General features: G+C 44.0%; 1 long non-coding RNA gene across 1 annotated transcript; it reads right to left on the bottom strand.

Annotated features, from left to right (window-relative positions):
• Positions 1-13,602: 13,602 nt before the first annotated feature.
• Positions 13,603-14,253, bottom strand: LOC136826504 (uncharacterized). Its single transcript, XR_010849636.1, has 2 exons — positions 14,002-14,253; positions 13,603-13,754 (listed from the first exon to the last, which is right to left on the bottom strand). It is a non-coding gene; the product is annotated as an uncharacterized lncRNA (long non-coding RNA).
• Positions 14,254-14,526: the final 273 nt, after the last annotated feature.

Below are 14,526 nucleotides of genomic sequence, written 5' to 3'. Positions count from 1 at the left end.
ATATATATATATATATATATATATATATATATATATATATATATATATATATATATATATATATATACATATATATATATATATATATATATATATATATATATATATATATATATATATATATATATATATATATATATAATATATATATATATATATATATATATATATATATATATATATATATATATATATATATATATATATATACATACATATATATACACACACACACACACACATATATATATATATATATATATATGTAACAGCCATTCTGAGCCTATACTTGATTTAAGTCTCTGTTTTATGAACAGAGGTTTGATCTCGCTTATCCCGAGACATTGTGCGATAGCAGTAACGTGAGCCGGCATCATAAGTTATATCTTTCCCTAACTAAAATCTAAGGACTACTGGAATGAGATACTAAGTACAAAACTAAAACCCTTTATTGACAAAAATCAACGAAAAATAACTTCTTAAAAATTACGAAAAATGAAATCCAATGTTTCACATAACTATCAGAAAATCTTCTAAGGAAATAATGCTCCAAAATCATAAACCCCCAATTACAGAAAATAACTCATCTGTCAAAACATGAACACGTCAATCAATTAAAACAGGTCATCTCAAATGTCATACCACTCTCATCCTCGTAGGAGGGAGAGACGAAAAAAGAATAGGAATGGAGTGGAACAGAAATACCTGTGAAAAAAGAAACGTCCCATTAAAAATCATAAAATGTAAAAAATTGCAGAAATACATCTTCCACTGTCACAGGAGATACCGTGTGTTCACAGTTCTGAAAAACAAAGTCCAAAAACGTATATGAATTCTTACTCACTCCACAAGTCCTCTGGGACAGTCTCCATGTGAAAAATCACTCACATCTTCAGACACACATGAATCGGATCTCACAAGTCCAATTCGAACAACAGTTCCTCCCATTGTATGACATCATTCGAGGTCAAAGTTCGGCAAGACACGCCTCTGTATTTCAAGGCGTCACGAAGTACACGTACACACCATACAGTATTAAGAAGCATCCTTCAAAACCGGATTTTGTAACTGGTTCAGCTTCTAGAACGTTCTTTGCTGAAAACGCATTTCCCAGCCCGTGTCTTGTCACCAAGGTGGTTTCTTCGACCCTTTGTGGTATGCGAATGTTTCAGCAGTTTCCTATCTGCTGCGTATAGTGAAAATGGACCTGCGAATAGCTGACCCAACTTTTCAAAGGTCACCTTTGCGAGCCTTTACAGATTGCTCGGCCCACGCACCTGGTGGACCCCACCTCAAAATGTCTAGGTGCAAAACTTATATATATCTTATAACACAGATATTATAGCACAACCAGTTCATTCAAGAAACGCATTAATCTAGACGATTTCATATCCTGGTATGCCTCACGCTGAAAGGCCTGCGACTGCACCAGTCCAAGCTGAATGTATTCTCGCGTCGCCCAGCGATCCGACGAAAATGAATGGCTCGCAAATCCTTTTTGCGCCAACCCAACGTCTCCTCGAAAGTACAGCAACATGAAGACATCCTGCCCGACATCTCCAAAGTGCAGAAGTAACGTTGACAGCTTTCTCATATGTTGAGGACGGTGAAGCTATTCCAACCTCTCCCATTTCGAGGAGTGGTATTTTCCGTGATCGGTCATATCGACAGTCATATCAAAAAAGTTACTCGTCTATTCCTATACCATATTATTACTGAACCAAATAAGACTACTAGTGCAAAGGTCATATGTTCTCAATGTGAAACAATTCAAGTTGGTACCAGAATTTCCATAGTCAACTCACTACCAAGTACACTAACTCTGGAACCATTCATAAAAATTCTATCCAACAGAAAAAAAGTACTCAAGAACGAAAGGCAATCCTAAACATCTGAAAGGTATCATATGTCGTAAAAGACATCAAGTTCTACTCCGGTTAGCGAATATTTCGCAATACCTGACTAATTCTCAACACCATAGCAATTGACGTAATGGCAATCGCTCCTATGATCTTAACAACTACAATTACTCATGGTACAGCTCCCTTATATTTTAAAAGAGAACAAAAAAAATCCCAAATATTCGAATTCGATATCCCTATCAAAACCTTCCTAAACCTCTCCGAAATCCTAACCGACATATCCCAAAAAAAAAAGATCAGACCCGTTCGGTCCGATATACTAAATACATAATCCCAAAACAAAATCCTAAACAACAAACCCTGATTCTGTAACTCTATATTCAAAGATATTGGGTCAGACGACAAAACACATAATAACATAATAACATAACACAATAACACACGGGTCAAATCTCGTATGAAATTAGCCCATGTCTCAATTCCCAAAATCATATGAAAAAAACCATTAACTCAAAGTAACCCATTACTATCGCCAAGTGCGAACGATGAAATTTCTAACCGCAGTTGCGATCCATATAAAAAAACAAAAACTCAAACTCATATATCTACAAAACTACGGCATTCTATACACAATTTACACTAAGTACTGCAGCTTACATCAGAAATCACAATGAACCCTTTACTATTAAAATTCGTAAAACTCTACGGAATAACGTCCTCCTGAATTACAACAAACTACAAGTCATGCCCATTTACAACCCATTAACACCCGATCAAAAAAATGACCCGTAACTACCCATTACCATAACAACAATACAACTCAGGAATGCATCCATGCTAATACCCATTAACCCGTCTTTTAATCTTAGAAATATGTGTCAAACGAGACACACCTGTGTTTTCATTCACAACAATAAATCTATTTCCCAATTTTGCTTCAGGTCTATACGGGATTATAGATGCTTTCTTTATTCCCAGTAAAATTAGCAAGACCGTCTAAAGTCTTGTTATAAACTCCCTACCATTGTCTGTGATCAGACATTCAGGAACACCATATCTACAAATTATCCCTTAAAGAACGCTATAGCAACTTCCTCAGCTGATTTGTATTTCAGTGGGAAAATCTCGACAAAACGAGTCAACTCATCAACAACTACTAATAAATGTCTATAACCATAAGCGGACTCTGAGAAGTTACCCAGAATATCCATATGCACTCTCTGAAACGGCCTATGTGGTATGGGATATGAACCCAAACGACACGACACTGTCGTCGCTGGCTTATTCGCATTGCAAATAGCGCACTTCTTCACAAAGGCCTCTACTGCGGAAAACATATTTTCCAAAAGAACTTTGACCTGACGTTTTCATACGTCTTGTCCACACCTAAATGAGGCGAACCAAATTTACAATGTACAATGTCTAGAACTTGTGGTACTAGACTCTCTGGCACGATGATTTGTGTAATCTCACCCATGCTTCGAGTACTTCGCAAGTTATACTTAACTTTCCTCACCAATAAATTATTCTCCAACTCTAGACCAGAAAAATTTTTATACCCTTTCTTCGGTGAAACTCCCTAAGAAATGCCTTAGCATCTGACAACAATTTATCTTCATCTTGCTTTTGTTCGAGCAAGCCTATGTCCCCAAGTGACATTTTCACCCGTAATATAACACACGGCGTTACTCTCACTATCACGAACAACAATCTCCCGAGACTGCCGACTCACTATTTCTCCCCGAAGTATGCACTGTAGAAACGTGTATGTCCTCTACATGCGATATCTCAGAACTACTAATATCAGAGACATTAGACACCAAATATTTACTCTCTTCTCTCACACAGGATTCGTTGTGTATTTCCTCATCCTCGACCGGAAAATGTCTGCTCAATGCATCTGCAACTACATTATGCTTACCTTCAATGTATTTGAGGTTTGCATCAAAATCTCTCAATGTTAGGAACCAACGTGCTCTCTTGGGCGACAAATTTGGCTTATTAAAAAGCTCTAACAACGGTTGATGATCTGTAAAAATCTCAACTTTATTTCCCAACAACAACATCTTAAAATGAACAAGGCTAACGACTGAAGAAAGCCTCCTTGTCCTAACTGACATCAGCCTTTCGTTACTACCACGCGTTTTGAACTTTCTGCTATAAAAAGCAATTGGTGTAATTTCCCTTCAAATTTCTGCATCAAACACGCACCTATACCTTCCTGACTCGCGTCAGTCACTAAGGTGAACGGTTGACTAAAATCTGGAAACTTCAAAACTGGTGGGTTCACCAAAGCGTTCTTAAGCTTCTCAAAAGCTAATTGTTGCCTATCACCCCAAACAAACTTAACGTCTTCTCGTAACAAATCTGTCAATGGAGACGCTTATTGTAGAAAAATTCCGCACAAAACGGCGAAAGAAACCCGACATACCCAGGAACGAACGAATCTGTTTCCTGGTTTTGGGAACTGGAAAATTCACAATGGCTTTAACTTTCTCATCATTCACTCTGACTCCTCTTTAGTCAGTCAAAAAAAAAAGGTCAGGATTCACTTCTCCCAAGGCCAAGCTATAAAGGCCACAAAAAAAAAAAAAAAAAGACACGGGAAAGCGCTTCTCAGGCACAGAGAGAGAAAAGAAATTCGTTTCCCACCCTCTTACAATGCATCGAAGGCCTGATGATGCTTACAGAAAAATGCTAACACCAAACCTCGGGGGCTGTTCTGTCTCCAACGGCAAAAACTGCTGGATCAACACTTCCCTTTGTCCAAACGGAAAGTGTCACTATCACAAGCAAAGGCAAGGGCTCTGCCCTCATACTCACACACACTTACCCACACGCACACACGTGTGTGACTACAAAAACCAAGAAGTGCATTCACACTTGTGCAAAAACTGTTTTGCACCCTGCAACTCACAAATATCTGTAGGATATTACTCAAATATTAAAGTTCCCAGAAATAACCCAACAACCAAATATCAGTTTCTACATAATTTTGGCGCCGATGCGTACCGCAGATTGCTATAAAAAAAAATACAACACACCATAATACGCTCAGCGCTTCACTAGGCATGGCAAAGCAAGCAAGACGCTCCGCCCAAACTCGTGACGCAATTACTATCTGTCACCCTGGTGATGACGTAGCACTCGTTGCAACCGAAACATTAGTCAAAACTCAACGATTAAAAACACACAGTTGTCCCTATCACCAGTTACAACACAACGAAAGGACAATTTTACATCAACCCAACTAAAAAAAAAGAAAAAGATAACATCACAACACTTACGTTAGCAGTGCGCGAATTTCCATCAAGCGAAGAGAGAAGAAACAAAAACACTCGCGCGTCTTCACGTGTTTTAACACACGCATAGCGGTCTTAATATCGCAATTATTGCACAATATCACTGTTTTTACCCCTACCAAAACACTCTCCACAAAACACTAGCTAGCGAGAGAAGCTTTAGCTCGCCCCCAGCAACTGCTGACTCCCACTAAAATCCTATCCTGAGATGCCAACACTAATTTATGTCTCTTCGAAACGTATACATGCCTAATTATTTAACACCCTCTAACTGCCTAACTACCTTATACGCTACCTTTTACGCTACCTTTACGCTGCCACCAAAACTGTAACGGCCATTTCTGAGCCTATACTTGATTTAAGTCTCTGTTTTATGAACAGAGGTTTGATCAGCTTATCCCGAGACATTGTGCGATAGCAGTAACGTGAGCCGGCATCGTAAGTTATATCTTTCCTAACTAAAATCTAAGGACTACTGAAATGAGATACTAAGTACAAAACTAAAACCCTTTATTGACAAAAATCAACGAAAAATAACTTCTTAAAAATTACGAAAAATGAAATCCAATGTTTCACATAACTATCAGAAAATCTTCTAAGGAAATAATGCTCCAAAATCATAAATGTAATTACAGAAAATAACTCATCTGTCAAAACATGAACACGTCAATCAGTTAAAACAGGTCATCTCAAATGTCATACCACTCTCATCCTCGTAGGAGGGAGAGAGGAAAAAAGAATAGGAATGTGGAACAGAAATACCTGTGAAAAAAGAAACGTCCCATTAAAAATCATAAAATGTAAAAAATTGCAGAAATACATCTTCCACTGTCACAGGAGATACCGTGTGTTCACAGTTCTGAAAAACAAAGTCCAAAAACGTATATGAATTTCTTACTCACTCCACAAGTCCTCTGGGACAGTCTCCATGTGAAAAAATCACTCACATCTTCAGACACACATGAATCGGATCTCACAAGTCCAATTCGAACAACAGTTCCTCCCATTATATTCATTATGTAACGCACGAACGAACGTACTTTTTGTATGACATCATTCGAGGTCAAAGTTCGGCAAGACACGCCTCTGTATTTCAAGGCGTCACGAAATGAAAACGTACACACCATACATTATTAAGAAGCATCCTTCAAAAACCGGATTTTGTAACTGGTTCAGCTTCTAGAACGTTCTTTGCTGAAAAAACGCATTTCCCAGCCCGTGTCTTGTCACCAAGGTGGTTTCTTCGACCCTTGTGGTATGCGAATGTTTCAGCAGTTTCCTATCTGCTGCTGTGTATAGTGAAAATGGACCCTGCCAGAATAGCTTACCCAACTTTTCAAAGGTCACCTTCATGAGCCTTTACATATATATATATATATATATATATATATATATATATATATATATATATATATATATATATATATATATATATATATATATATATATATTTTTATATGTTTCCTGGTGCAGGTGGATCTTATGACTCCACAATTATTACTTTACTCGAAAATGGCCTTGTAAGATACCCAGGACATATAAAACACAAACAAAAAAAAGTACACGGAGCGGAGGGCTCTTCACTAGGGGAAGTGCGTGAAACACGTGGATATAAAAATAGTTATATTTTGATAGCACACAAGGTCAAAAGGAAAATTAACTGAAAATACGGTAAATTACTGCCGTAGAAGTCCTCCCTGGGGAGCTTGGGAATGCCAGGAACACGGACCAAGGATAATTCTGCTACAGGCGTCTTTCTGAAACGATATTTGGACCCACGTTACACATCTAATGCTGGAATTTGGGGATTGAATTACTCGGGGTGCACTGAAGGCGCCAAGGACTCCCCGAGGCGTTACTTGTGACTCAGAGGAAAGAAGCTGTGAACACGTGGGCCTGGCTTGAACCAAGGAATATCAGGGAACACAAAGTTATAGGCCCAGAGATTAATAAATGCAAAAGGGCTAAGTAATCGTGACTAGCAACTCGTTTTGGGTACATTACCACATTTGTAGGGGTGCAGGGATGACGACGTCTTCTGCCGAAACACGTGTGGGAGCGTGGACAAATGGTAGCCTCCCTCTCCAGGTATTTCTTCAAGTCGTAGATTGGGGAGTGTGGAAAAAGGGCGCCCTTGGGATGATGAAAAGGCCGCCGTTTAATGTCAGCTCGCGTTTGGAAGACTTGCAATCCCCCTTGCAGTCTTCTAAGGCCACGTGGAATGGAACACAGGGCACACAGGGCGGCGATGGGATCCACGTGGCGGCGAGCGGAAGAGGAGGGCACGAGCCCGGCCCCAGAGGCGTGACTGCTTGGCTTAAACAGGCGCGTGTGAGGGAGAGCTATCCTGGCCCTGACCTTTTATTGCTTCTGGACAGGGGTAGGGGGCGATGTCCTGACCCAGATCGCCGACCGGATATCATAGAAAACGATTTTCTTTCCCTGTACCAAAGAAACAGTGCAAAGCCAGTTTACTGTCCCCAAACTATTATATTTTCTCTGAGCCCTTATTTCCCCGACCTTCAAAGGTTCAAACCAACCCAAAGCAGGGAAGGAGAAGAGTTTCCTAGCTTATTTTGGCGCTACTCTTTACAGCTCCTGGCAAGATAATATTCACACCTATAAGCGGGTGCGAATATTGACAAAAGCAAAAATGAGCGAAGAAAACGTTCGACTTTATTCTATCTTTTACTTTGCTACAACCTTTACTCTACTTTATTTGTAAAACTCTGATGCCACACTAATCAATAACAAACTGAAGATTTACTTTAGGAGCAGAGTGCAATTTAGAATATACAATAAAAAGGGGTAAACTTGCTTGCAAATTAATTATTGCTCAAATACTTCCTAAGTACTGTTTCTACCCATTCTTTATTCGATTTACTTTACTGGGGTAATAAGGCGCTCAAAGAAAAAAAACAAAGATCACTTCAAAATTTCAAAATAACAACAACAAAATAAAACATACAAGGCAGAATTTAAAAGGAAACAAATGTAAACCCACTGATTCCTTAATGCTATCCTGGAATTACAGGCATGCTATTACTTGTGCCTTGAAGAGGCGGCATTCGTGACAATACACTGTAGGTCTTAAATAATATCCCCTTTACCAAAATTGTAATAATAGAATTCAATTCTTCTTTTCAATCGACCTCCAATTGTTCACAAGCTCGACGAGCATAACTAATATTTCCCACGAACGCTAATCTGAAGGGGCAAGAACTTGACAGCTGTGAGGCAAAGAGATTATTCTGCGGGGAGGTTTCGCCAACTTAAATGACGCTAAATTTTTACGTCTGCAGCTTACAACTCGGGTGTAAGCTAAAAATAGACTACTCGACTTATGAATGGGAGGATAAACAAATGAAGGGAAAATGGACAAGGATAACATTCTCCCATGGATAATTAAAAAAAAAAAAATGTAAATAAAATAAAGGAAACTACACAGAACAACAACGAAGGAGGTTACTTCATACTAAGGGCGGGCCCACCGCGTGATTAAAAAGGCAACGTTAAAATTCGTAAGGGCAGGAGTCTTGTGACTCAAGATTCGTAAAAAAAAAGAAAAGATTAAATGCAAAAGTAAATAATATACGTAGAAAATAAAGGATAACAGAGTGAGGTATTTATGATTTACTTCTTTTTCTAACTTCCGTCGCCAACAGACGACGGTCAGAGCTAACTCTCAGCCCAAGGGCGGGGAAAAGAAACCCAAAGGGCGCGACCCCTTCAGGAAGAGTTGACACGCCTGCCTTGTGCCAAAGGACGGGCGTAAGGGCGTGCCACTTCCCACTCTGTCTCTCTTACTGCTTCAAAATAAAATTATTTATACATTTCAAAAGGGGATGATATCCCATATATTAACTGCCGCTTGCGGTGGTAAGTGGGAAAGTGTGAAGGAAAGATCGATAGAGAAGGATGAGGGATAGAAATTCCAAAGGAAAGGAAGAAGATAGCGGAAGGCCTTGACATCCCTCCTGGATGAAAGGTGGCAAGACGTTCAAGAGATGAAGATGGGGGCCCTATGCCAAGTTTGCACAGGGGCCAGAAGAGCTCAGGGCTCCTTGTGGACTACCTGCGATCGCCCACACCCGTGGTAACTCCGCTGCGAACCTCTCCTCCTTGGACCGTTGTCCTTGGCCGGGAATCCCGGAGGCCCGAGGCCAAAGGGCGGCAGGGGTGCCATCTGGGTCAGCTGCTGCGACAACTGACCCAGGAATCTTGTTCGCCATCTCGGACATTAACTGGCGAGATCGCAGAGTTCATCGCCCAGGAAGGCGGGGCAGAATCATGACTTGCGGAAGAATCTTCTCCGTGGCGGCGAGAGAGGGGACGGCCGGAGGGGGCAGGCATCGGGTCGACTTGCTTGCAGGGGTGACCAGCTCAGGCACAGGACATTGGCACTGGCGCTGGTGGCGATGTGGTGGTGGTCTCGTCTGTCTGGACGGACGGAGACTGGCACTGCTCAGTGCGCCGAAGGGGCACTGGCAGAGGGGAGCTGAAGGCCGAGATTCTCCTGAAGGAGATCTGGCTGAGGCCTCGGCACTGGCACGGATGCCGTGCCGGGCACTGGACTCGGATTTGGATGATTTATTGGGAATGGGGACCCCGGAATGGTGGTGGTTTGAAATGGGACGTAAAGTCTTGGCCCAGGATGACGTCATAGCCTCCTGGAATGTGTTTCGCTCTGGCGAGAGCGAAGGGTCCTGGCTCTGTGGGGTCGGGTGACCCTCAGTTGGACCGTGGGGAGGATCATTTTAAAATTGTTAATGCCCTCAATGGTGACGAGCTTGCGCCGGTCTATTATAGCTCCATAGGGAACTTTGTCCCTCCTTATGAGGAAATTTGGGCGCCAGAGTCGTCAAATGCCTTGACCTGGCGTGCTGAGTATTTTACCTCGAGGAGGTGCCCATAGATGGGACCCTCGGCAGGAGGGGCCTAAGGACTCGGGATTCGTTACTGCCAGGGCGACGGCGGGAGTTCCTGCCTTATTATTTCTAGGGCATTTTGCCCATGAGGAAAGTGGCCATAAACCTTGCATGCCGTGCAAAAGGTTTGGCTGAAATCTCTTCGCACTGCCCGGCAGAGGCGCAGGCGACTTATTGGGGCTGTCCGGGAGAGAGAGGCGGGTGGTTTACTGCGGCATTGCTCCTTGGCATGCCCGATCTTTTACAGCAAACCGCACCACGAGCGGGCTTCTGTGATTGCCCATTCTTCGGCGGAGGGGCACCTGATCCAGGTAGGCGGGTGGCGTAATTTTCCGCTGCAGGGAGCTCTCCTGGGGGTGATGGGTGTCCCATAGATCCGCTATTCGGCAGCAATCAGCTAAGGTGGGGGCTCCTTCTCGGCGATGCGTGGCGAGGGCCGGCGGGGTGTAGAGTAGGAAGTTCTCTATTTTGTATTTGTTCGATGGCATCGTTGAGGTCGTAACCCCACGGCCTCGAACCATTTGGCATGGGCACGCTCCGGACTTGTAGGCCCAGTCTGCCCAGATTTGATTGGCCTCCTTCACTAGCCCCGCGCCAGCGCCTCCTCCAGCGTTCAGGGGTTATCTCGTGCGCCTTGGCAATAGTCTGGCGTACGACCTCCCAATTTTCCTGCTCCTCCGGCGGGAGGGCCCTGTAGGCAATCAGGGCCTTCCTCCAGGAACTTGCCCAACACCAGGAGAGTTCGGCGGCACTCAGGGGCAGGCCTTTAAGCACTGTCTCGGCGCTGTCGAGCCACACCTCGGGCTCAGCCTCCGTCCACTTCGGCATGCAGGCGAGAGCCTGGCTGAAGGCACTCATCCCCTGGGGGCAGGTGGAGGCGAAGGGCCACTCTGTTGCAGCATTGCGAGTTCATGGGCACGCTGCTTGTCCCTTTCTTCCCTCTCGGCTTCTTCTCGTTTCTCCTGGGCTAGTCTTTCTGCCTCACGTTCTTGTCTCTCTGCGTCTTCCGTCTCTCCTGAGCCAGCCTCTCTGCCTCCCGTTCCTGTCTCTCTGCTTCTCGTTCCTGCCGTGTCTCGTCTCTTCTGTCTCGTCTCTCCTGAGCCTGTCTTTCTGCCTGTATGGCGTCCATCTCTCCTGTACCCAGTCTCTTAGTTCTCTCCCGGAAAGGCCGAGTTCCTTCCTGAGGACATGAAGAACTTGAAATCCTCGCTCTGCTGAGACCGTGTCGACATTTTGCAGGCGGGAGAGGACGCTAGTAACACACAGAATTAATTTCCCAGAGCTGTGGGAATCTTGGACACTTTTTCAAAGGACGTATGATTGGTCTCCCTATTTACCGACGAAGCGGGCTGATTGGGGACGATAAATTAGCGATGATTGGTCTCCCGATTTACCGACAAAATGGGCTGATTGGGGACGATAAGTTGGCGATGATTGGTCTCCTGATTTACCGACGGAGCGGGCTGATTGGGACGATGAATTAGAGATGATTGGTGATTGGTCTCCCGGTTTACCGACGAAGCGGGCTGATTGGGGACGATGAATTAGCAATGATTGGTCTCCCGGTTTACCGACGAAGCGGGCTGATTGGGGACGATGAATTTAGCAATGATTGGTCTCCCTGATTGGGGGTTTACCGACGAAGCGGGCTGATTGGGGACGATGAATTAGCGATGATTGGTCTCCCCGATTTACCGACGAAGCAGGCTGATTGGGGACGATGAATTAGCGATGATTGGTCTCGATTTACCGACAAAATGGGCTGATTGGGGACGATAAGTTAGCAATGATTGGTCTCCCGATTTACCGACGAAGCGGGCTGATTGGGACGATGACTTAGCGATGATTGGTCTCGATTTACCGACGGAGCGGGCTGATTGGGGACGATGAATTAGCAATGATTGGTCTCCCGGTTTTACCGACGAGGCGGGCTGATTGGGGACGATGAGTTAGCAATGATTGGTCTCCCGATTTACCGACAAAATGGGCTGATTGGGGACGATAAGTTAGCAATGATTGGTCTCCCGACTTACCGACGGAGCGGGCTGATTGGGGACGATGAATTTAGCAATGATTGGTCTCCCTATTTACCGACGAAACGGGCTGATTGGGGACGATGAATTAGCGATGATTGGTCTCCCGATTTACCGACGAAACGGGCTGATTGGGGACGATGAATTAGCGATGATTGGTCTCCCGATTTACCGACGAAGCGGGCTGATTGGGGACGATGAATTAGCAATGATTGGTCTCCCTATTTACCGACGAAGCGGGCTGATTGGGGACGATGAATTAGCAATGATTGGTCTCCCAAGGTAACGACAAACGGGCTTACTTGGGGACTAGATTGGGATATATATTTAGGTCTCCCGAATTACCGACAAAACGGGCTCACTTGGGGACTGAATGGAAAATGAATCGGTCTCACCAACGGACCGACGACACGGATTTATTGGGGACAAGAATAGAATATATAGGCGCCCGGGAATTTCCGCACAAACGACGTCTGATCAGCGAGGGCGCTAGTTTTAATGACTTATGGGAGAAGTGTTATTCTCAAGGACAATTAGGTGGGGGGGCCATCCCACAATCACACCAGATAGGCAACACACGCAGCCGTAGTAACAGCACAAAACAAAACCACAGAAAAAACAGAACAATACAGAACATATAATGTCAGACCCCCAACAATGCAAAATTTGGTAGAGCGAAGCAAATCAAACAAACAAATGTTTTCCTAACTGGGCCACGGAATGGACGGTCAAGGCCGTCTGCGCCAAATGAATGAACGACGTAAACACGGTTGTTGACCCTTTTTCGTCCTGGGCGTATAATATACGCTTTCGCTCCTATTTCTAAAACGAGAGAGAGAGGGGGTAAAAATGCGTCAGCAATGCTAATCTGACTTTCGAACACGTGGTTGACGTCGAGGTCTCGCGCTTATATCTAATGATTCGGTTTCGAAATCACTCGTTTCTACAGGAGGAATATGCGCACTATTCCTTTAATGATTTATCACCTGTATAACCTAATTGAATGGCATGCAAGCCGCGTGCAAAGGCTTCCAAAGCTAAGTTTTCGGCGATTCTCTCTCTCGTTTTCCTCGGACATGCGCCCTACTATAAAAAAATTCCTAGGACTAGTCACGTTTTCTACAGCGTCCTACGCTAAATAAACACAGTTTACTTACGCAGAATTTCCTTGGCCTGTTGCGCTGGCTTTCAAAGGTTCGTAATCTGTCTCGTATCCAGCTTAGCTGAGCTAATTGCTGATTTCACAAATTGCAACACAAACAACAAAGGGGAAGAGGGGGGATGCAATCATTACGAGAATCACTGGTCAGGTCGCCATTTTTATATGTTTCCTGGTGCAGGTGGATCTTATGACTCACAATTATTACTTTTACTCGAAAATGGCCTTGTAAGATACCCAGGACATATAAAACACAAACAAAAAGGAAGTACACGGAGCGGAGGGCTCTTCACTAGGGAAGTGCGTGAAACACGTGGATATAAAAATAGTTATATTTGATAGCACACAAGGTCAAAAGGAAAATTAACTGAAAATACGGTAAATTACTGCCGTAGAAGTCCTCCCGAAGGGGGGGGAGCTTGGGAATGCCAGGAACACGGACCAAGGATAATTCTGCTACAGGCGTCTTTCTGAAACGATATTTGGACCCACGTTACACATCTAATGCTGGAATTTGGGGATTGAATTACTCGGGGTGCACTGAAGGCGCCAAGGACTCCCTGAGGCGTTACTTGTGACTCAGAGGAAAGAAGCTGTGAACACGTGGGCCTGGCTTGAACCAAGGAATATCAGGGAACACAAAGTTATAGGCCCAGAGATTAATAAATGCAAAAGGGCTAAGTAATCGTGACTAGCAACTCGTTTTGGGTACATTACCACATTTGTAGGGGTGCAGGGATGACGACGTCTTCTGCCGAGAAACACGTGTGGGAGCGTGGACAAATGGTAGCCTCCCTCTCCAAGGTATTTCTTCAAGTCGTAGATTGGGGCGGAAAAGGGCGCCCTTGGGATGATGAAAAGGCCGCCGTTTAATGTCAGCTCGCGTTTGGAAGACTTGCAATCCCCCTTGCAGTCTTCTAAGGCCACGTGGAATGGAACACGGGGCACACAGGGCGGCGATGGGATCCACGTGGCGCGGCGGAAGAGGAGGGGCACGAGCGCGACCCGCAGAGGCGTGACTGCTTGGCTTAAACTAGCGAGCGCGTGTGAGGAGAGCTATCCTGGCCCTGACCTTTTATTGCTTCTGGACAGGGGTAGGGGCGATGTCCTGACCCAGATCGCCGACCCGGATATCATAGAAAACGATTTTCTTTCCTGTACCAAAGAAAACAGTGCAAAGCCAGTTTACTGTCCCCAAACTATTATATTTTCTCTGAGCCCTTATTTCCCCGACCTTCAAAG

This window comes from Macrobrachium rosenbergii, chromosome 41, assembly GCF_040412425.1.
Source record: "Macrobrachium rosenbergii isolate ZJJX-2024 chromosome 41, ASM4041242v1, whole genome shotgun sequence".
NCBI lineage: Eukaryota > Metazoa > Arthropoda > Malacostraca > Decapoda > Palaemonidae > Macrobrachium > Macrobrachium rosenbergii.
This window is presented reverse-complemented; position numbering and strand designations above follow the sequence as displayed.